The sequence below is a fragment of the Callithrix jacchus genome, chromosome 13 (assembly GCF_049354715.1).
Source record: "Callithrix jacchus isolate 240 chromosome 13, calJac240_pri, whole genome shotgun sequence".
NCBI lineage: Eukaryota > Metazoa > Chordata > Mammalia > Primates > Cebidae > Callithrix > Callithrix jacchus.
Window position 1 is genome coordinate 34,459,488 of NC_133514.1, and position 24,570 is coordinate 34,484,057.

The 24,570-nt window shown below is 42.7% G+C and overlaps 1 non-coding gene across 1 annotated transcript; it reads left to right on the forward strand.

Annotated features, from left to right (window-relative positions):
• The first annotated feature begins 24,219 nt into the window (after positions 1-24,219).
• On the forward strand, positions 24,220-24,322 carry LOC118147032 (U6 spliceosomal RNA). The gene has a single exon (XR_004733212.2). It is a non-coding gene; the product is annotated as a U6 spliceosomal RNA (small nuclear RNA).
• The last annotated feature ends 248 nt before the right edge of the window (positions 24,323-24,570 follow it).

The window sequence follows — 24,570 nt, forward strand, 5'->3', positions numbered from 1 at the left end:
GGACGGAGGTGAAACCTCTCTAATATCCACTCCCAAGGTGTTCTTTTGTATTCTTTGCCTTTCAAAGTCAACAGGGATGAAACATCAAAAAGGCACTAAAAGACAGTGTAAGATAGCTATCATGGGAGTTTAAATCCACCAGTTACTAGCTGCGGAAACATGAGCAAGTTACCCAATCGCTCTGTGACTCTGTTTCCCCTCTGTTAAATAGAGTCAATAATAGTAGCTACTTTTCAAGCACACTGTAAGTGTTAAATGAGCTCACATGTGTAAAGCACTGGTAAGTAACTAGCACATAGTGAATACAATGTAAGTGTTAGCTTCCATTTGGGGTTAGAATTAAATACATACATTTGTGGTTTACTTTCAATTAGGTTGGAGGCAGATTCCTTGCTAACAGCAAGGTAGTTCTTTGTGACATTATGGCTACACTCCTCCCTCAATCCCAGGAAATACTGTGTGAGAAGTGGAGAGAACTTCGATGGTTGTGAAGAGGGGGTCAGAGTGTGGGGCCGTGTCCTGCCTTGTCTTCAGGAGACATGGAGACAACCAATCTGAAGAAAGAGAAAAATGAGAGAGAAACTGATGGGAACACATGAAAAATGAAGACAGAGCTAGTTGGGATAAGTTTTATTGCTTGTTCCAGCTGTTCCTAGAGCACATCTGCAGTCATGCTCTGAGATTCCATGAGACTCCCCAGCATTTGAATAATAAGATCCCTTTTTTTCATTAATCTAGTTAGAAACCTGTCACTGAAAAAAAAAAGAAATTCTAAAAAATGTGTTTTCTTCTTCCCTTTGATACTGCCTTCATGATGGATCATTTAAATCCAAGGACATCTCCTATTTTTCCTTTAAAGTAATGTACGTTTCCTCCATGTTTATGTTATAGTTAGAGATGAGTGTCTAGGATTTATGCAATCTTGGCATTTCCTGATACTGTCTAATTGTGGGTCTTGGGAGTGGATTCTCTTTGCTGCCAAATGTCAAGAACACCTGGACCTACCTGGAAACACAGCCAGTGCTAATTAAGAAGCGATGCCAGGAGTGCAGGCTTGTTCATGCTGCACTTCCCGTCACCAATCTACTATTTATTACAGGATATGGGTCATTATGGGGATAAGAGGGGTTCTGTATGAGTAGGTAACCCTTTGACGTGGCCTAAAAAATTGGCTTTCTGCTTCTGTGGTGTTGGTGAGAATCCTGGGGTCAGGAGTGCTTCCTAAGATTCTCGATGCAAGGACAGTTCCTATCTTCCCCACTTTACCTTGGCAAGCACAGAGAGACATGGTTACTAAGAGGTGACATCTCCCTGAGGTTGCATCTATAGTTAGTAAGTAAAAATAATATTAGAAAGGTCTAATGGATCTCGAAAAAGCAAAAATACAGCCAGGCGTGGTGGCTCATGCCTGTAATCCCGGCACTTTGGGAGGCTGAGGTGGGTGGATCACCTGAGGTCAGGGGTTTGAGACCAGGCTGGCCAACATGCTGAAATCTCATCTCTACTAAAAATACAAACAAACAAACAAACAAACAAAAATTAGCTGGGCATGGTTGCAGGCACCTTAATCCTAACTACTTGGGGGGCTGAGGCAGAATTGCTTGAACCCAGCAGGTGAAGGTTGCAGTGAGCTGAGATTGCACCACTACACTCCAGCCTGGGTGACGGAGGGAGACTCTGTCTCAAAGAAAAAAAGAAGAAGAAAACAAAAAGCAAAACTTTGTCTTGTCTGTGAATGTGAGGCAAAGTGACACAGATTAAAGTGAAGCAATGACTTCCTGCTTTCTTCCCGTATTTCCTACCACTTCCTTCCCGTGATCCCGTGGCCCTGTCTTGAGGGATTTGCTATAATTATTCTGTCTGACTCCATTTAAAGGCAACTTTTGAGCAAATGTGTCAAGTAGTGGTTCAATGTCCTCTGCCTGAGACTAAGACAGACTCCCCCCGCCCCCACTCCAACACCTCTCTTAAGGCCCTGCCTGGCCCCACTAAGCATGAAAATAAAGGAAAATCTTGAATTTCTTCAAGGAAGATGCCAGGTACCTAGCTAGCTTTGAAAAGTAAATGAGCAACCTGATAAATAAGAAAGAAAGTAATAATAGCTTAAAACAATAGCCAAAGAAGTTACAGCTGCAGAATACTTGATTCCCCATAAAAACTAAAGATAACGACTTATGTCCTTGAGTTTTTTTCAGAAGCCTGGACCCCCACCAAATAGAAAATACTGCCCACTGGCACATCAATTTCTGATAAGGGGAAACCGAGAACTGAACTCTGACAGTCATTTTTTTGTTCTAAATTTCTTCTTGAGGGTTGGGAGGAAGTCATGCCCGCAGGACAGACCTCAACGTTCCTTTCTGCTGACCCCATGTTTTTAAACAAAGCTTCACTTCCATAACCAATCAGAAATCAGGGAATCTTTCACTACCTATGACCAGTAAGACTTCACTTCAAGATACTCCACCCTTTTAGGCCAAACCAATGTATAACCTCCATATATTGATTGGAATTTTGCCTGTAACTGCTGCTTTCCTGAAATGTACAAGCCCTGTCTTTTAAAACCTTTGCTCATAAGTCATCAGGGAGGTCAGGTCTTAAGTGTGAGCTGCCCAGTTCTCCTTGCTGGTTGCCCTGCAAGTAAACATCCTCCTTTTTCCCACTGCAAAACTTCAGTGTGGATGTCAGCCTTACTGAGCTGGGCAAGCAAACCCCAGTTTGGGTCCGTAACCCACCCACTCATCATGCTGTCCCTCCCGGCCTAGAGCCTCAGACTTGACTTCCTTGCCAGAGTCTTCATTTCCCTCATCAGGGCCCCAGGCATTTCTAGCCTTGCTTCTCCATCCTTCATCCTGTTAGTTGCCTTCCATGTATTCACCACCCCGTTCTCTGTTGATTTCTCGGTGGTTCAATGATCCCTTTTGTGCAATATACTTTCAGACAAATGTCCTTTGAATAAAATGCCAATTTCAAATGCTTTTCATGGTAGAATTGCAGGCGAAGTGTCAGACAGGTCGAAGAGCGGGGTCTTTTGACACTCTGGGCATAAATAGCCTGTTATCTATGCTGTGGACCAGCTTCTATGTTCTGTATCTGAGTCCACATATCAGAATTCCATAGAGCAGTAAAGTGCTTAGGCTTATTTTATTTCATGCTGTTTTGTATTTATTCAGGGTCTTTTCTTCTGAAGTTTAAACTGCTTGACAATACTATACTGTTTCACTTAACCTTCTAAAAAGTAAAGTTTGAGTAATTCAGAATCTTGGGCATGCTTAAGAGCTCAGGCTAGAAATAAATATTTATACAAACCCTACAATGTCTAGCACATTCCCTTGCACAAAAAGGGAAAAGAGAGGAAGGTAAGATTTTATACATACATACACACATGTATATATGTATTTATATGTGTATATCTGTATGAATTATATTATAAAAATAAATATAAATTATATTATATTCAATTATAATCATAATATAATTATTATCTAGTATGTTATTCATAATTATTATGTTATAATTAATATGATATATTAATTACATTAATAATGTAATTATTAATGGGCACAGTTGCTCACACCAGTAATCCCAGCACTTTGGGAGGCGGAGGCTGGCGGATCACAAGATCATGAGTTCGAGACCAGGCTGGCCAACACAGCGAAACCCTGTCTTTACTGAAAACACAAAAAATTATCCAGGCGTGGTGGCAGGCACCTGTAGTTCCAGCTACTTGGAGGCTGAGGCAGGAGAATTGCCTGAACCTGGGAGGCAGAGGTTGCAGTGAGCCAAGTTCGCACCACTACACTCCAGCCAGGGCGACAGTGCAAGACTCTATCTCAAGATAAAAATATATATATAAAATATATTATGTACATTATAAGTATAATATATAAACATATATTTACATATTTATCCAAACATTATTAGTTCTGATCTACCTGATACTGACACTAATTGAAGAGCTTTCAGACTTGAAGGCCAACTCCTGAGGCATAGTCTTTAAGAGATGTAGAAGGTAGGGGCTGGGCGCGGTGGCTTACGCCTGTAATCCCAGCACTTTGGGAGGCAGAGGTGGGCGGATCACGAGGTCAAGAGATCGAGACCATCCTGGTCTACATAGTGAAACCCCCGTCTCTACTAAAAATACAAAAAAATTAGCTGGGCATGGTGGCGCATGCCTGTAATCCCAGCTACTCAGGAGGCTGAGGCAGGAGAATTGCCTGAATCCAGGAGTCGGAGGTTGCGGTGAGCCGAGATGGCACCATTGCACTCCAGCCTGGGTAACAAGAGCGAAACTCCGTCTCAAAAAAAAAAAGAGATGTAGAAGGTAGAGCTGCACCTGGACCTGAGTTACTGATAAGCTCTTGGCACTGATATAATAAATAATTGAATTCATGATTCACCAAACAGAGCATTACTAAGGAGCTACTATGTACCAGACACTGGGATAGACTATAGCATCTCCTGCTTATAGCTTTGTGTTTTCTGGAAAGACTATATTAAGAAATGCATTGGGTATCTAAGAACAGAGACTATGCCATGGGTATGTCATTTATATGAGATTTTGTAAATGATCTTATGAGATTTTAAACTTTTAATCATGGATAAATTAATTGATGCTTTGATTGCTAATACATATGGAAGGGAAGCATCTGATACACATTTTTGCGTTCACGTCTCAAAATAAATTAGGGAGAAGAGTATAACCGAACACTGCAGCTGAACAAAATAATGATCAATGATAATGAGATCATTTTTCAATAATTTGCAACCAGCTTAAGAGAGTTTATTTACTCCTCTGTAACTAGAATGCTGCTTTTTTTTGAATTCCGAGGTGTTGACCAGGTTTAAATTCTTCTGGCACATTAGCTTTTAGAATAAATTCTTCCAAATCAAACACTAGTTGCACCAGTTTCTCTTCTATTGCAGTACAACAAACTATTCCAAAGCTCAGTGGTTTAAAACAATAAATAATTCTTACCTTTCATAGTTCTGGGGTTACTTTGGCCAAGCTAGGTAGTTTTCAGTTGGGATCTCTCACGTCAGATGGAGCCGTGACTATCTGAAGCTTAACTGGGCCAAATGATTAAGCACTTAGGGCTGGCAGTTGATGTCAATTAAAGACTAGAAGCTGAAGCGGAGCTTAAAACCAAAACACATGGCCTCCACGAGGCTTGGGCTTGTCATAGCTAGACTTCACCGCAGCTGAGTTACAAAAGGAGTTAAAGTCAGACAAGCAAGCATTCCAAGAGGCTCAGACCAAAGCTACAAAGCTTCTAATCCCAGAAATTATCACTTCTGAAACATTTCATTGGTTAACAGTTAAGTTACTTACAGGATGAGCCTGGATTCAAGGGGAGAATGCTACATATGCGTAGGAATACTGGGAGGCTTGGCTCATTGGAAAGCCATCTTTAGAGGCTAGCTACCACCATCAATCTTCTGGCTACTAACAACTCATAAGACCTTCACCTGCAAAATACACTCACTCCTTCTAGGACCTCCAAATCTCATCCCATTATGGCCCCCGGCTCAGGTAAGAAAGTCCCGGATCTCATCATCTAAACCAGATCTAGGTAAGAATAGGCTAAGTATAGTTCCCCACATGCAATTTCTCAAGTAGCAGTAATTCTCTTCCAGTTGGCTATTGCTACATAACAAGCCACTCAAAGTTCACTGGCTTATGACAAAACGTTATTTATGAGTCAAGGATTCAGAGAAGATACAGCTGAAGGGTTTGTCACGTGGCACCAGCTAGAGCAGCTGGGGCTCATAGATCACTTCCAAAATGGCTTTTTCACTCACACATCTGATGCTTCGGTGCTACCTGGCCTCTCTTTTCTCTCTTCCCCATTTCTCTCTCCCTCCCTCCACAGCATCTCAGCCTCTAAGATAACTTCATGTGACTTTGGCTTCTCACAGCAGGTGGTCTCAGGATAGGTGGACCTCTTATTTGGTCACTGGCCTTCCACAAAGACATTCTCGAAAGTCCCAGAACATCTCTCCTGGCATATACTGTCAGGCCAGTCACTAAGATCAGCCCAGATTCAAAGGGAAGGAAATAGATCACTTTTTGCAATGGGGGCATGACATGCTTGTGCCTGAAGAAGGAAACTGATGGTGGCGATCTTGCAGACAAACTAACAAGTATTCCTTATTGTCTACCAAAATGTGGGGCTCTCCTAGGAAAAGAACTCTTCTACCCTTCTCCCAGCTCTCAGCCTAAATATCACTTCTTCGGGGCAGCTTTCCTTGATTCCCCTAGAATACTTAGGTATACCTTTTGAATGCTTATATAATAAGCACCCATATCACAGCAACTGTTAATTTTTTTTTTTGGAGATGGAGTCTCGCTGCACCAGGCTGGAGTGCAGTGGCACGATCTTGGCTAACTGCAACCTGTGTTTCCCAGGTTCAAGTGATTCTCCTGCCTCAGCCTCCCAACTAGTTGGGATTACAGGTGCACACCACCATGCCTGGCTAATTTTTGTATTTTTAGTAGAGACAGGGTTTCACCATGTTGGCCAGGATGGTCTCGATCTCTTGGCCTCGTGATCCGCCCACTTCAGCCTCCCAAAGTGCTGGGTTACAGGCATGAGCCACCGCTCCTGGCCTGTTACTAACTTTTAATAAAATGGATTTAACTATGTGTCTCCCTGACTAGTTGCTGCAATGAGCATCTGTCTGGCTCATCACTGCACACTTAAAACCAGCACAGTACACCGCACATGATGGACCCTCAACAAATACTTAATGGAATAAAAATGGAAACTTACTATGTCCACAGCCAACCCTGCTGGAGCTATCATTTGGTTTCAAGAGTCAGGACTGAATTCTTGGTCTACATCTTTCCCTTTTATTTCCTCCCCCTTTAACTTTTCCCTGTATGTATAAGTTTTCAAGTTAATAACATCATCAGGACTTGTCCTGAGCCCATTTTTTCTGCTGCAGCTCCTGTGGGCTGGAGGAGTGATTAACATACCTAAGACAGAGAAGGGAGGGGCCCTAAGCTGCTCCTGAAAATGAATCTCCCATGATGCACCAGCCACGAGCTTAATAGGGAGCACGATCTTCAATTTGCTGAGTGTAGCTCTGCAAGGGCCCTGAGCTGGGCTTTTGACGTGCCATTTCTCAGAGGATTTCAACTGCTGCTGCTGCTACAGGGAAGGATTGATGACTCTGATAAGAGATTTGAATGCGGTCCTCTTATAAAACAGAAGGGACGGGGTTGTCAGGCTAATTGGAATAGTGTATGTGCATACCATACATAATAACGCATGCATATTATATACATAGTATAAAAGGGTAGAATATTTGAGGATTAAGTGAAAGCCAAAAGGACAAAGGCAACAGGCAATCTAATCCACTTAATGGGTCAAGGAGCTCAGAGCTGAGCCGCAAATGCATCATTTGATAACGGTAATGAAAAAGACAGCAATCTATATCTACAAATAGCATTAAGGCAGATTTGGTTTAGAGGCCAAACTAAGTTGATGTGAAATTTACGAGACTGGCTGTCTCGCAGAAATGCTTGGCGAGGGAGGTGTATTCAATTCCTCCTTTTTTCCTTTAGAGCTCACTGTGAGTTAGATTCTGTTTCTGAGGTGGGTTTTCCCAATATGTGGGGCTTTTTTTTTTTAATGACAACTAAGTGTTTTGCCACCCACGCTTATCTTAGTCATGAGGATGCCAATTTCACAAGTGGGCAACAATTATTTTAATTGCCAGTTTGGGCATTTCATTTCCCTGTCCCATCTCTGTGGCTCTCCTGCTTGCAAGAAAGCAGGAGCACACATACATGCACACACACAGTTAACTTGCAGGTGGCTTGAGCTGGCATTCATAGCAAAGCATGTGTCTGAGTCATGACTTAGCAGCTGGTCCTAGAAAATATCTGAACTATGTGTCTTGCTGATATGAACAGTATGTTTCATGTCTGCAAACCCCATTACAATATTCAGGGCAAAATGCTGTTGGAAATGTGCTTTATTTTCACCCATAGTTCTCATGCAGCCTCCACAGGAATGACAGTGCATTGCATTGCAAATCTGCAGGGTGTGCGAAGCTTTTTTCTTCTTATGACGCCTCAGTCAATATCAGGTAGCACTCACAAAGGGTAATGAAGTCTGCTTTCAACACTGCAATGTCCCTATAACTATGTGCTGATTGACCTTCACCTTGTGCTGTGCCTGCAAAGAAAGGGCACCCTGATACATTGTACAGCACAGAGCATGTGCAAGTCAGATGCCTTGGAGTAAGTAATGAGCCTGTCCCTACCACAGGTGGTGGAAGGTTTCACTCTAGACTTACTCCCAATTCAAGAATATATATAACAGCCCACCAAATCAGAAGTTTGGGAAGGGATATGGGGATATCAGTTCTAAAAACAGCCACCCCCCCCGACCCCCAGAATTTAGACATTTACCTATCTTGTCAGAAATCTTATAATAAGTGAAGTACCATCCTGGCCAACATGGTGAAACCCCGTCTCTACTAAAAATACAAACCAGACATCTCTCATACTTCCTGTGTGAGAACTTTGGTTGAAAATGGTTTTAGCTAGGCATGGTGACACGCACCTGTAATTCCAGCTACTCAGGATGCTGAGGCAGGAGAATTCCCTGAACCCAGGAGGCGGAGGTTGCAGTGAGCAGAGACTGCACCACTGCACTCCAGCCTGGTGACAGAGTGAGACTCCATCTCTCACACACACACACAGAAAGCGAGTAGCATTTTTGACTTATTCTGCAAGTCCAACCTAGGCACATGCTGCCTTGTGAAGGAAATACTAATTCTATGTAAGATGATGCAACTGTGTGGATAAGTCCTCACCCCTCTTTCATGCTTTAGGGTCTCTCTGCTTAGGTAACCACTGTAATGAATAAACCCCCAAATATATAATGGTTCAAGTACAACAGACGTGTATTACTTGCTCACCTAACAGCCCAGAGCAATTTCAAGGAATCAGGGCTAGGTGGTAGGCAGGAATGCCTTGCCCTCTCCAGGCACTCAAAGAGGAGGCTGATGGAAGCTTTTTCAACATGTGATGTCCCTAGACTCCCTGGAGACTTCCGTCCCCGTCAGCGGGATGTGGTAAGATGCAGAGAAAAGCCTGCGTGAAAGGTCGCATGAACTATGGCTAAATCATTTCTCCTCACACATTCCTCTGGCTAGAAGAAATCAGCCACAGCTCACAGCAAGAGAGGCTGGAATTGTCACCTAATGGGGTGCCTAGGAGGTAGAAAACTTGAATAATGGTGAGCAAATAGCAGTCACTTCCCCACTGTGCCCTTTTAGTGTTGGAGTTCCCAGTTTCTCCGGGTCTGCCTCGATTTTGTCATAGAATATGCTCTCCCTGGACACTTTTTTTTTGGATGCAAGGATTGGTATATGTGCAGTGATCTCAAATGTCCAGCCAAAACTCACTTCCTAGTTCAAGACTGAGACTCCAAAACCTTCCTCTACATCTATCTGATTAGCTAATAGGCATCTCAAAGGTGACAAATATAAAACCAAATTTGTCATCTAAACCCCATCTGTAGAATGGAGGTAGTAATAATATCTGGTCATAAGGCTGTGGTGAGGATTAATGAGTTAATACATGTGAAACACTTAAAAGTGCCTGGAACATAGTGAATGCATAATCAATACTGGCTATTATTATTATTATTATTCCTGCCCCACCCCGACTCTTCTCCCAGAAACCCTCCCAAGTCTCACAGCACCATCACCTCTGTAACAGACTGAACTGGAAGTCACAGCTGCCCACTCCTTCTTCCTCAGCTCTTACCCTCATCCAGTCACTTTCAAATTAATAGAAGAGCTGCTGTCTGCTCTTCATTCCCATGGACACTCACTACTTCTGAGCTGCACAGTTGCAAAATCCTGCTAAGTGATCATCTCTTCTCTGGCCTCTTCTTCTAACCCCGCTTCAACAATATTGCCAGAGTAAATAGCTTAAAATGTCCTAAGAGATGTTCTCAAACACTTCAATGGCTATTTATTGTCTACAAGTATAAAGTCCACTTATTCCACAAGTCCAACCTAGGCACATGCTGCCTTGTGAAGGAAATATGAACTCGATGTAAGATGATGCGACGGTATGGATTGCTGAAAAGTTGGGTCAAGCCAGATTGGAAAGGCTCCAAACTCTATCCTGGTGCCCACATCCCCTTCCCTTTCTCTGTCTCAATCATAGCCAATGACCACACTTTTCACTCTCTCTGTGTCTTGCTGATTTTGGTCCTTGTACCTAAAAGTTTATTCTCTTTTCTTTCTCTTAAATTTCTCATGCTCAATTCAAATATCACCCTATCGGGGTGGCAGTCCACCCCCAGTCAGAATTCATCTGGTATGCCTTCATTTTCCCTACTCATATATTAATAAAATATCTGTCACTTATCAGTTATGATTTGTCCTGAAGTTAACTGAGTGTGTATCCTCTATTTGACTATGAGTACTTGAACGCTCCCAAGTGGAGCTAGCCATCACCACCATGATACATTAATTTCGTTTTTAAAGTTTCTCAGCTCACTGAAATGTAAATAGAGAATTATATTTTTACCCCAGTAAAACCTTCGGCTGGACTGTGTTGATTTCTCTACCACAAAAGGCAGTGGCTCCCTTTACAACACTGTAGCAGATTCGGTCAATGTCTACTACCTGTTAGATACAAGAATATCTCTAGGTCTACGTCCAAGACACTTGCTCCTCCTTTTTCTAGCCTGAAATTCCTCAAGTATTGGGAGAAGGGTCAGTGGATGAGAACCTTCTTGTATGGTAGGGGCTCTCTCTGGTTCAGCCTAATGTGGGTTCCAGTTAATGTTGTGAATGGTATTTCCAGGAAGATAATTACTTTAATCCAGCCCCCTCTATAACTGAGGGCCTCTCCCAGAAGGGTTCCCCCATCTGTACACACCCCCGCCCACCTGTGTTTCCAGGCCGAGCAATGCACTGTTCAGTGCAATTGTTCACTAGGCAGACCACAGCTGCTGCTTCTCCACGAAACCTGGTGCTCTTTCCATGGAGCTGCTGGGATTGCTGGAGTCAGATCCTCTCTGACACCTTCTAAGTAAGGCCTATGAGGAAGTGGGATGAGATATAAATTATCCCATCTTTTCTCCTGACACTTTATACCATGATATATTTCAAGCCTGTTAGCATGGCCTACTCCAGGGGCCTTTTATCCTCAGAAATCTCCAGATGCAGATGGCCCCAAACCTCGGGGAACATGTGAGAGTCTGGGACTGAAAAGGACAATGACAATGTAGGCACTTCCCTGGGGCCCAAGCCTGGTCCTCCAACAAACACCCTTAAGTCATAGCGCCCTAAGTCACAGTGTCCAAAACCCCACTCTGCATCTATCTGATTATCTAATAAGTGTCTCAAATGTGACAAATATAAAACCAAAGTGGTTTTAGTCATACTATTCAGTATTACATACAGTTAATTTAATTGAACAAATATTTGTTATTTGTTCTATTCAGTATTACATATATTAAATTTAATTGAACAAATATTTGTTAAATGTCTACTCCCTACTGAGCTCAGGAGCTCAGGGTATTTCTGGGAACTAGACAGCTCAGCACACACACAGTCAAGGAGTGAGATGCCAACCTCCACAGCTTAAAGTTACCTCCAATCTTTACAAGAAATTATTTTAGAACTTCCTTTGCCTGACTTTAGGGATGGGAGGCCATAGCTTCTCACCTGGAATATTGCTCTGATCATATAGCCAAGACTTCCCTACTTTTATTTTGTTTGTTTGCTTGTTTGTTTGAAATAGGGTCTCCATGGCTGGGCACTGTGGCTCACGCCTGTAATCTCAGCACTTTGGGAGTCTGAGGCCGGCGGATCACCTGAGGTCGGGAGTTCAAGACCAACCTGACAAACATGGAGAAACCCTGTCTCTACTAAAAAAATACAAAATTAGCTGGGCATGGTGGTGCATGCCTGTCATCCCAGCTACTCGGGAGGCTGAGGCAGGAGAATCACTTGAACCCAGGAGGCAAAGTTTGCGGTGAGCCAAGATCGCGCCATTGCACTCCAGCCTGGGCAACAAAAACCAAACTCAATCTCAAAAAAAAAAGAAGAGAAAAGAAATAGGGTTTCTCTCTCTGTCACCCAGGGTGGAGTATAGTGGCAAAAGCACAGTCACTGCATCCTCAAACTCCTGGGCTTATCAAACAGTCCTTCCACCTCAGCCTCCCAAGTAGCTGGGACTACAAGAGCATGACCCATGCCCAGCTAATTTTATTAAATGTTTTATAGAGATGGGGTCTCACTATGTTGCCCATGCTAGTCTTGAACTCCTAGCCTCAAGCCATCCTCCTGCCTCTGCCTCCCAAAGTACTGGGATTACAGGTGTGAGCCACTGTGCCCAGCCTCCCCCTACCTTTTGGTTGCCTTCTCCTGAAAGGAGGCAGTGGTGCTGTAGGAGGTGAAGTAGAGCCTGCATTGCTCTTGTCCATTCCAGTAAGCCCTGGAGAATTGATGCTGGCCTCATTTGCTGAAGAGCTTTTTGGGATGGAATGTTGGTAGGGCCTTTTTCCTCCAGCTTTGGGCCTCAGGATCAGGAAAAACTCATTGTAACACACTGTAAAATGCCTTAGCTATGTAGACTTCTGCTGGCCTTAGCACTGTTTCCATAATACATTTCTCTAAGTATATGTCTCCCTGCAGACATTGGCAACTCTTTAAAGGAATATATCTCCTTCAGTTTCTATCTCCATTTCTCAGCACAGTTCTGAGCATTTTGTGGGTATTCAGTGACTGTCTGATATATTATTTTCTCACCCCCAAGAAAGTCGAAGTCTCAGGATCATGAGATGCCAACCTCCTCCTATTTCAGAAGACAAATCTCAGGTCCAGAAACATGAGGTCATTTATGCAAGGGCGCCCAGCTAGATGGGATTCCATTTCACACACAAGTATGTACACTCGATGGCGCAGCAGAAGCCGAAGCGAGCCAAGCATATTTGATGACTGGCCTTTGGAGGAAAGAAAGCGGGTAATGGAAAACACCGCACAAATTCCGACAGTTGATTTTTGCAGATGAAGCACATTTTTCATGCCCTGATCTGGGAGGGTTTGCCAGTGTGTACCGTGACTAATTCCTGTTGGCCCAGCCTAGACTTCCTGTTTTCAGGGCAGCGTGACAGATTTGTTGGTAGAATTCGGCTTTAATTCATTTCAGGCTGATCCTGGAAACCAGAGGCTTCGTCATGTCTCATGGCAACATTAACTCCATTGTTCTGCCTTCACTCCTTCTGTTATAAGCAGAGGCCACTCAATAGGGCAATCTTAACTGCCTGCTGAAGGTGACGGCCAGAAGTATAAATAATTCTTCTCATTTAGTCTTTTATTCTTTTCTGGGAAAAGTAGCAATCTTCTCTTATCTCTCAAGCAGGTCCAAAGCTGATTAAGTTCGTTCAAGACAGCTTACACGTTTCTTGGTGAAACAGAATTTGCAGGAGAGGCTGTCGTAGAAGGGGTGACTCCTATGGTGTCATCGGAGGAACCCACAGTGACTCAGGGTCAATAAAAGATTTTCCATGGAGTCCAGTCATGTCCACATTTAACTCCATCTATTAGAGCATGGAGTGCTTGAAACCTGAGATATTACCCAGGAAGGTTTTAGTTCTGCTTTGTCTGAAAGCAAAAAAAAAAAAAAGCAGCTCACTTATTCAGAATTCCCCAAGTTGGGGTGGAATGGAAGACAGGTGGAAAACAGGTAGGTCTGCAGCTGTGCCCAGCCTTTCACATGCAGGTGGTTCCACAGGGCGCTCCGGAAAATATGCAGTGAAGAGTGGTCTCTGGGCACAGATCCCATGGAGGGGACAGGTGATGAGTCAAGAGCCCCTCTGCATAGGTACCTTCTGTACTGTTCACCTTCATGCATGGAGTGAGGCCTGTTCAAAAAACTACCCCCAGCCCAAAGCCATCCCTGGCAAAGAAATAGAAGTCACAACGCTTTATTAGCTGGTGAGTCTTGTGTCCAAGCATGAACCAATTGTCGTGGTCAGGGAGATGCAGAACACGGGTTGGCCATCGTTATACCCACACCCAAATCTGTGAAGGGGAAAGGAGCACCCAGTGAATGGCAGAGCAGCACCTACAGAGATACGGGGGCAAGGGAGAGGGCATTCCCCTAAAAAGAGGAGGCTGGGCAGGCACCCACTCATCAATAAAGACCCCTATACAAGTTTTTATTTATATATTCAAATTCTCTCATTACTATATTACCTAAGATAATTTGGATATTTCATGTGACATTTAGGTATTTTATGTAATGCCTAGTGAATCTATAGGATATCATATTGAAATATACTTTTCCACACTAGACCTTAGCCAAAAGTCCGAGAAGCAATGAAACACACTTTTCCGAAGACTGTTAGGCTGTGTATATCATACCCAAGAATGGTACACATTGGCTACCTTCTATGCTTTTCCGTCAGTATACCAGCTGTCAAATTTCTACATCAGTGTCCTGTCTTTCCCAATCAATTTCTTTCTTTTCCCATCTCTAGGAGTCACATGAAAAATATTTAGAAATAAACAAGTATTTCAGGATGGAAAAGATGGGGAAGATGTATTGCTATTGATTGAGCATACTTATCTACGGGAAAATGTGAGATACAGCAGGACATTTAGAAAGCTAAGAGTAACTGATTATCTTCAAATACACTTCCAGAAAGCTAAGCACTAGCAGCATTTTCTGAGACAAAAACTAATGCTCACAGGTCTATTAAAGGAGAGGCTGTTATCTTTATGTAGGAGCTGGAAAGCTGGAAATTGCCTTCTACTGAATACTTCACTTCATTTGGCTTACAACACTGGAACCATAACTATTACTTCCATGGCACAACTGCTCAATACTGCAAAGGGAAAGCTAGGCAGATTTCCCCATTCATGACATAATGAGACTTGGAGTCCCCAGTGCCATAAGCAATGCCACAGAGAAGGAAGAGGCACCTCTCCTTATTTTCATTTACTCTTAAGTAAATGTGGACAGCCAAGAATTATAAGTGCTCATAATGAGGTGTTCTTGCAAAATTTAATGTGTTTCTAGGTTGCCATCAATATAACAGTGGGGATTTGGTATGTCTTATAAATGGGTCTTTCCTTTTCAAATAACATTTTCGTCGCTTTCTGTCCAATGATTCACTTAAGCAAAAGTTTAACCTAAGGGATAATAAAACAATAATATTTCATTTTACTTTGTAATTCTCCTCATCCAACAAATACTTCATAATAGAAGGAAGGTCTTCTCCACCCTAGACCATTTTACCCTTTAACTAAGAATAATAAGAAGGAAGAGACAAGAGGAAGATGCTTGTGTTTAGCAATTAGAGGGAGAACAACACTTTGGTAAGGCAAGGTGGAAAAAGGAAAAAGAAACTATAACTTTTAAATGTTTGCTTCATTCCAAGCACTCTCTTAAATATGGGGTTGACAAAGATGAATACAAAAAGATTTCCAGGCCTGGTGTGGTGGCTCATGCTTGTAATCCCAGCACTTTGGGAGGCCAAGGCAGGTGAATCACAAGGTCAGGGGTTCGAGACCAGACTGGTGAACGCAGTGAAAACCCATTGCTACTAAAAATACAAAAATTAGCTGAGTGTGGTGGCAGCTACCTGTAATCCCAGCTACTTGGGAGGCTGAGGCAGAATTGCTTGAACCTGAGAGGCAGAGGTTGCAGTGAGCCGAGATCGCATCACTGCACTCCTCGGCGACAGAGCTAGACTCTGTCTCAAAACAAAAACAAACAAACGATAAGATTTCCATCTCTCAAGGAAATCACGTTAGCAGGAAAGACACACACACACATTAGCAAGAAAAGTGCCTCACACATAGAAGACGTGTTTTAAACACTAGTTGGCCTGATAATTTAACTGTAATAAAATTCAAATTCTGGCTCTACCACTACAAGCTCGGTGGCGATGCACAGGTGACTCATAATCTCTGTTTAATGGGAACCACTCTGCACAGTACCTGGCGCACAAATGGAATCATCCTCCATATTATCATTGTTGTCACCTTTGGCTCCCTTCACCTCCTGCCCTGTCCCCTCTTCCTCCCTTCCTTAAAAACCCAAGCTCCAGTCATCCCAAGGAGGAGCCCCTTCCCAGGCCTGCCATGGTGCTTCACAGCTCCGAGTCTGTGGTTTTCTATTTTGTTCATCTCACGTGGGCTTCCCAACCTGGTGTGAACTCTCAATGGGAAGGCACGATGGCTTTTCACCTATTTAATCCCAGCACCTGGCACTCGTCCTAGAATAGAAGGAAGTAGACATTTAACAAATATTTGTTCAATTAAATTAACTATATGTAATATTGAATAGGGCTGGATGTGGTGGCTCGTGCCTGTAATCCCAACACTTTGAGAGGCCGAGGCAGGTGGATCACCTGAGGTCAGGAGTTTAAGACCAGCCTGGCCAACATGGTGAAACTCCATTTCTACTAAAAACACAAAAAATTAGCTGGGTGTGGTGGAATGTGCCTGTAATCCCAGCTATTCGGGAGGCTGAAGCAGGAGAACTTCTTGAACTCAGGAAGCAGAGGTTGCAGTGAGCCGAGATCGCACATTGCACTCCAGCTTGAGCAACAAGATCGAAACTCCATCTCAAAATAATTTTTAAAAAAACTGAATAGTATAACTAAAACTATACACTACCAAAGTAGAGAGTGAGGGATTCTTCATAGAGAATAAATCACGGAAGGTTTCTCATAGAAGCAGATGACTTAAGTTGTGAATTTTGAAAGATCAATTCATCAAGCAATGGAGGTCTGGCTTATGCAAATGTAGTTGGCTTTAGAAAAGTACAAGTATTACCAGGAGCAGCGGCTCACACCTTTAATCCCAACACTCTGGGAGGCCGAGGCAGGCAGATTGCTTGAGCCCAGGAAGTTGAGATCAACCTGAGCAACACTGTGAGACTCTGTCTCTATAAAAAAAATTTTTTAAGTAACCAGGCATGGTGGCACACCACACCTGGTAGCTGTAGTCCAGATACTCAGGAGGCTGAGGCTGGAGAATCAACTGGGCCCAGGAGATCGAGGCTGCAGTGAGCTGTGATCAAGCCACTGCACTCTAGCCTGGGCAACAGAACAAGACCTTGTCTCAGGAAAAAAAAAAAAAGAAGAAGAAAGGAAGGAAGGGAGGGAGGGAGGGAGGGAGGGAGGGAGGGAGGGAGGGAAAAAAAGAAAAGAAAGCTAGGAGCAGTGGCTCATGCCCATAATTCCAGCACTTTGGGAGGCTGAGGCAGGCAGATTACTTGAGGTCAGGAGTTTGAGACCAGCCCGGCCAACATGGTGAAAGCCTGTGTCTACGAAAAAAATAATAATAAAAATAATAATACAAAAATTAGCCAGGCGTGGTGGTGTTTGCCTGTAGTCCCAGCTACTTGGGAGGCTGAGGCAGGATAATCGCTTGAATCTGAGAGGATGCAGTGAGCTGAGATTACTCCATTGCACTCCAGCCTGGAAAACAGAGCAAGACTTGGTCTGAAGAAAAAAAAAGAAAAGAGGAAGGAAGGAAGGAGGAAGGAAGAAGGAAGGAGAGAGGGAGGGAGGGAGGGAGGGAAAAGAAAAAAAGAGAAAAGAAAGAAAGTAGGTGCTTAGTAGGGAGCGGAATGAGGGAGAACTGGAGGCACACAGTTGTTCTCTAAGCAACACTGTTTTCGTGCTAAGGAAAAGCACAACATAGATTGTTTGGCTTTATTTTAGCTTCTCTCCTACATCAACAATACTATTTTTGTGAACTTTTGTGTAATGAGGAAGGAAGGGGCCTTAACCATTTCTCAGACTTTAACAGATAGATAGGCCAAAAAACAACAAACACCTCTCGCGGCCATTACCTCTCCCCCATTCCAAGTCTCTTTTGCCCTAGCACATTGTTCGCATGGCCAATGGTGCCCTCTTCCTACTCCATCCACAGCCTGCACGTATCTGTTCTCTTTCACCTTTGGGCTTGAGTTTGTGAGAAGCCAATCTCAGCAACCTGAAGTTCAGGGAGAAAAGAATTTTGGCCAGAGTCATACCTTTGTAAAATGTCTACAAGACAGATCAGCTATTTTCCATCTATCAGTGGGCAACAAAATGCTCCACTGAACGGCAGAGGCGGTACGAGCCCTAAACCAAGGCAAATCGCCGAACTCACCATTAGTTCTGCCTCTAGTAGAATGACTAGGGGTCAGCCCAGAAGACTGAATGGCCTGAAGAAAGCGAGGAAGACGCTTAAGCAGAAGGATCAGCAGGTGCAAAGTTGGTATGTTTGAGGAACAGGAAGGAGAACAGAGGCAGAGTGGAAAGGATGGGAGAGCAAGTGCTAAGATCATGGACTAGCGAGGTAAAGACATCAGACCACATAAGGAGTTGAAGGACGTGGTAGGACCTTTGGATGAACAGAAGGATATACTCCCTTCCTTTGTAGAAAAACAGTCTACCAGGGAAAAGAGATGTCTACAAAAGAGTAATCCCAGACATAATAAACTCTGTGAAATGAAAATGCGAAGAGTGGAAGATTATAAAATGAAGGGGCTTAGAAAAGGCTACCCCGGTTCTTCAGAGTGTTGATCTGGCAACAGAAGAGCTGGGACCAGGGGTAGAGCATTACTGGGAGAGCAAATGGAATAGGCAGAGACCCAGAGTTGGGAAATAGTAGGGTACACTTGGGGCAAACAGCCCAGGGGAGCTGAGCACTGAGTATAAGGTGTCCAGTGTCCTCCTGAAGTCAGACTGGAGAGCAAGGGGACACTGGACCGGGGAAACCCTTGCAAATCAAGGCATGGATTTGGGTCCATACCCTAAGAGCAAGGGGAAGCCCCTTTAAGCAATAGAATGACATAATCAGACCGGGGTTCTAAGAAGGCCATATCTGCAGAAATTTGGTATGGCTGGAATACAGAGTGAGGAAGGGAAGTGGCAAGAGATAACTGAAGCAATTCGCTGGGGCCAGGTTACATAGGGAAAGACCTAGAAACGTTCTTCTCTCCTAAATCGTTTTAAAAAGAAAACAAAAAGCCTGGGCGCGGTGGCTCGTGCTGGTAATCCCAGCTCTTTGTGAGGCTAAGACAAGGTCAGGAGATTACGAGGTGAGGAGATCGAGACCATCCTGGCCAACATAGTGAAACCCAGGCTCTACTAAAATACAAAAAAATTAGCCAGGCGTGGTGGCAGGTGCCTGTAGTCTCAGGTTCTCAGGAGGCTGAGGCAGGAGAATCACTTCAACCCGGGAGGCGGAGGTTGCAGTGAGCCAAGATCGCATCACTGCATTCCAGCCTGGGCCACAGAGTGAGACTACATCAGAAAGAAAAAAGAAAAGAAAAGAAAGGAAAAGAAAAAGAGAAAAAAATAGACAATCCAATATGAACTAAAGAAAATATCATCTCTCTTGGGAGGTGTCATTTCCTTTTCCATTAACTTTATTCTCTTGGCCAATGAGCTGAAAGTTACTATTCCATCTTATTCATAGCTGTGTACAGTAACTGCCAATATAGGGGTCCCATACACTAATGCTTCTCACACTTACTTGAGTGTGCATAAGAATCCCCTGGTGACCCTATGAAGTTGCAGATTTCTTTTTTTTGAGACAGAGTCTTACTCTGTTGCCCAGGCTGGAGTGTAGTGGTACAATCTCGGCTCACTGCAGCTTCCGCCTCCTGCGTTCAAGCTATTCTCCTGCCTCCAGGCGATCCTCCTGCCTCAGCCTCCCAAGTAGCTAGGATTACAGGCATGCACCATCACACCTGGCTACTTTTTCTATTTTTAGTAGAGACAAGGTTTCGCCACATTTCCCAGGCTGGTCTCGAACTCCTGACCTCAAGTGATCTGCCTGCCTTGGCCTCATAAAGTGCTGGGATTACAGGCATGAGCCACAGCACCTGGCCGAGTTGCAGATTCTTAAGCAGTACACTGGTCTGGGACAGGGTCTGAGATTCTGCATTTCTAACATGCTCCCAGGTAATACCTATGTTGCTGGTCCATGTGCCACATTTAGAATAGCAAGGCCATATACAGTTCTAGAGCTAAAGAAAAGTCTTCAGGGCTTTCTGAACATAAACATAATAGCAGAGTTAAAAATACAAAATAGGCAAACAGAACCAGTCTCTTTTTACTTCGCTCTTTTTTGTCAGAGAAGTTGGATGCCGCTTTCCTTCCAGAAAGTGACTTAGGAGATGTTCAGTGTGTAACTTATTTGGAAGCAATTCAATTCCAACAGTCCTCCTCTCCAGGGCATAAGGTGAGACCCCTGAGACGCCTTCTGACTATGACCCTACACCACAGTGACACCTGCTGGTCAATTGATGGATTACATTTTGAGTCATTTCTAAAAGGAGGCTTTGAAAATAATTGAGTCATGGGAGCAAACTTTTCACACTTAAAACTTCCTGAAGCGAATCTTCTGGCTATAAAAGAAACCTTTAAAAATAAGATATCTTAACCCTTGATAAGAGTTAAGATCTGAGCAATGGTATGCTGATATATATTTAGCAACCAGCTGTCCAGGAAAAAGAAATATATACACGTGTGTGTGTGTGTGTGTGTGTGTGTGTGTGTGTGTGTGTGTGTATCTTCTACATTTTACTGATATAAAAGATTAAAGCACAATTAATGTAATGTACAACATATTCTATTGTAAATTCTATATGGAAATTAATTCACAGAATGGCTATGCTTATTTTTACCAAACTTTTGTGTTGATTGCTAACCTGTAATTGCAATTCAACCACATCTGACAAAGACTATAAATAAACGCCTAATCAGCATGCAATCTGGCAATGAAGCCACTCAAGTCATTGATGATATGACTGTAATTCTGACATGAATGTTGGTTGATATTTTTATTTACATTAATGAATAAGGCAACAGCGAAACAACAAAAATATATGTTAGAACTTCACTCATTCATCAGTGATAGAAACGCAACTTCTCTTTAGAATTGGATAATGCAATCGACTTTTGAATAATGCCGGGGTTAGGGGTGCCAAATGCAGGCACAGTTGAAAATCCGCTTGTAACTTTTGACTCCCCAAAACCTTAACTACTAATAGCCTACTGCTCACTGGAAGCCTTGCTGATAATATAAACAGCCAATTAACACATATTTTGTATGTTACCTGTATTATATCCTGTATTCTTATAGTAAAGACAGCTAGAAAAAGAAAATTAAGAAAATTATCAAAAAGAGAAAATATGTTTACTATTTATTAAGTGGAAGTGAATCGTCATAAAGGTCTTCATCCTCATGATCTTCATGCTGAAGAGGCTGAAGGGGAGGAGGAAAAAGGGGTTGGTCTTGGTATAGGGGGTAGTAGAGGCAGAAAAGGTAGAAGTGATAGAAGAGGTGGAAAAGGAGGCAGGAGAGGCAGGCACACCGGTGTAACCTTTTTTTTAATCCACATATATGTGGACCCGTGCAGCTCAAATGCATGTTGTCCAAAAGTCAACTGTAGTGTTGAATACTGGAAGACTATTTCTTCAGTTTCTGTGTTGTTCATAATGTAGTCACAGACTGACACAATTTTAAGCTTAACCCACATTATTAACATGTCTCCATCATTGTTTAAAGTCTAGATAGTCAACAAAATGGTAAATCCAGCCCTGGTTTGTTGCATCTGTTAACTTCCTTGTTACAAATACTCCCACCGTGACTTGTTTCAAGCTGCCAATGTGAAATCACTGAAAGTGGAGTTGGGCAGGTGCACCCCACTCTAAGGCATTTCCACCACAGACACACAATAAAGAGAAATAATCTCCAGAGTATAGGTACTGGGAAATCATAATACATCACTGGGAAGTGGTTAATTTTGAGTATTTGTAAACTTTGTTTTTAGTATGATTTATTTAAGTTTATATAATTTAATTTTTAATAGTGACTGTTTTTAACAACCAGCTCGGATATTATTTAAAGTTTAACAACTGAGTCTCATAAGCCAGTAGGAGCCAGTCCCAGAAAACTACTGAGTCTGTTGGATGGCGGCGAGGTTTGAGGATAACATAAAAATGTATTCCGAGAGCCTGGGAGGACTTGCTGGGGATTTCATCCTAAAAAGCCTTATCGCAGCTCTTCACCAGGTCAGCAAAACATGGCAGATAAAGTCACGGAATTGCAATGGAGTACAGAGACACGGTTCCTGATACGGAGAGCTCTTCCTGATAGTGAGAAAAGAACTGAAGTGATCCTGCCCAAGAGCAGACATTGGCAGGAAACTTGAAGGGCCAAGGCATGAGGGCCAAGGCAATAACAAGGTTGCAAATAGGAGAGAGACAGGTAGGGAAGAGACTCCTGGCCTGTCTCTCTTCTGAACTTCCTGTGCCACTGATCAGGCTCCTGTTGCACCACAGGGTAACCAGAAGATTAGGGGCAAACAAAAGGTTAGCAAAGATGTTCTTGCCCCCAGTGCACATTCACCGGGAGTGAAGAGAGAGAATTGAAAAGGAAGACATTCACTCCTGAACTCTAACCTAGAGCTCCTCTAAAGAAGGATAAGATGACAAAGCCTCTGCCTTTGGTTTGATATGAGTGCTGAGTCTTAACTCTACTTACTCTCCACCTAAAGGGAAAAGTGGCTACAGTTATTTCATTAGGATCTTGCTGCTTTAAAACCAGAAAAATCTATAGATCAATAGACCAGGAAGAGATTTCAGAAACCATCTAATCTAGTCCTCGCATTTCACAAATAACTATAAACACTGACATTTCTGCACTCAGGAAGATGGAAAAGTACTTCTCCATATTCCTTCTGAAAAGTACAACTCTTTATCCTTCATATTATAAATTTAATAGACTGAGGAATTCAGTATTCAAGGAACGGCAAAGTGGCAAGTTCCCTGCGTTTTCTTTTTGCCTGAAGCAGGCAACTAGGAAAGGCCAAAGAACCAGGAAATGGACAGCCTAGCAAGACAGAAAACTGGTAGATAATAAATCCTCAACTCTCGTCAACAACCACAGAAACGAAGGCAGGAAATGAAAGAAGGAACATTACTACCAATTTTACAGAAATAAAAAGAGGTGTAAAAGAGTACTATGAACAATTGTATGCCAACAAATTGGCAACCTAGATAAAATAATTGAATTCCTAGAAATATATAACCTATCAACATTGAATCATGAAGAAATAGAAAATCTGAATAGGCCTACATATTAGTTTACTAGGGCTGTCATAACAAAATACCACAGACTATGCCGCTTAAACCATGGAAATTTATGTTTCCACAGTTCTGGAGGCTGAAGTCCAAGATCAAGGTGTCTGAAGGTTTGATTTCTTCCAAGGCCTATGGCCACATGCAGATGGCCACATTCTCACTTTGTCCTCACTCGGCCTTTCCTTTGTGTCTTATTTGATGAGGAAAGAACACCTAACTCATTCTATGAGGCCAGCCTTACCCTGATACCAAAAGAACACACATATCTGGTGTCTCTGTCCATGTCTTAATCTCTTCTTATAAAGACGCATATTGGATTATGGCCAACCCTAAAATCCCGTTTTAATTAACTACTGCTATAGAAGTCCTATCTCCAAATATAGTCACATACTGAGGTAGTAGAGGTTACGTCTTCAATACAGGAATGGCAGGGGGTGGGGAGGGGGCAACATTCAGGCCATAACAACCTATAACTAGTAAGGATAGTGAAATCAGAAGCCTCCCAACAATCTTCCAGAATTCACATCACTAGTGAATTCTACCCAATATATATATTTTTAATTAACACCAACACTTCTCAAACTCTTCTAAAATGGTAAGAGGAAGGAGCACTTCCAAACTCATTCTGTGAGGCCAGACATATTCTAACACTAAAGCTAGACAAAGACATTATAGATAAGAAAACTTGCCACTGGCTGGTAACAAAACCCTGCCTCCCACAGTGTCAGTGGAGACCACATGCAAAGTGTAGACTTTCCCCTCTATAGGCAAAAATGAAACTCCCCTTTCTTTTTGCTAGAGAGGTTTTAGAAGAGGTCTAATGAAGAGTCATGATGTTCACCATTGACCAGCAGCAATGAAATCACCCCCTTGCAGTATCAGTGGAGACCACATGGGAAGCTGACCTCCCACCACTGCCCATCAATAGTGAAGAGTTTCCTCCTTGGATGTCATCAGAAGCCAAGTGAGGTATCAGTATTTCACCTCCAACTGGCAGAAATGATGCAGCACAGACCTCCCTTTCTCTTCCTAGAGCAGTAGCAGGAAAAGCAGCTTAAATAAGATCCATATCGTATTTTTGCTTCAACGGCACAAATATTAAAATTGGAATAATACAGAGACGATTACTATGGCCACTGCATGAGGATGACATGCAAATTCATGAAGCATTCCATAAAAAAAATCAAGGTCTCAAAACATATTTTAATGTCCCAGTTTCAATAAAAAATTATTCATCATACCAAGAACCAAAAAGATCTCAAAGTAAATGAAAAAAGACAATCAATAGATGCAACTACCACTGACAGAGATGTTGAAATTTACCGCAAAAAAATTTTAAAGGAGCCATAATTTTTAAATGCTCTAATGGGCAATATAAACATGTTTGAAATAAGTGAAAAAATAGTAAATTTCAACAAAGAAATACAAA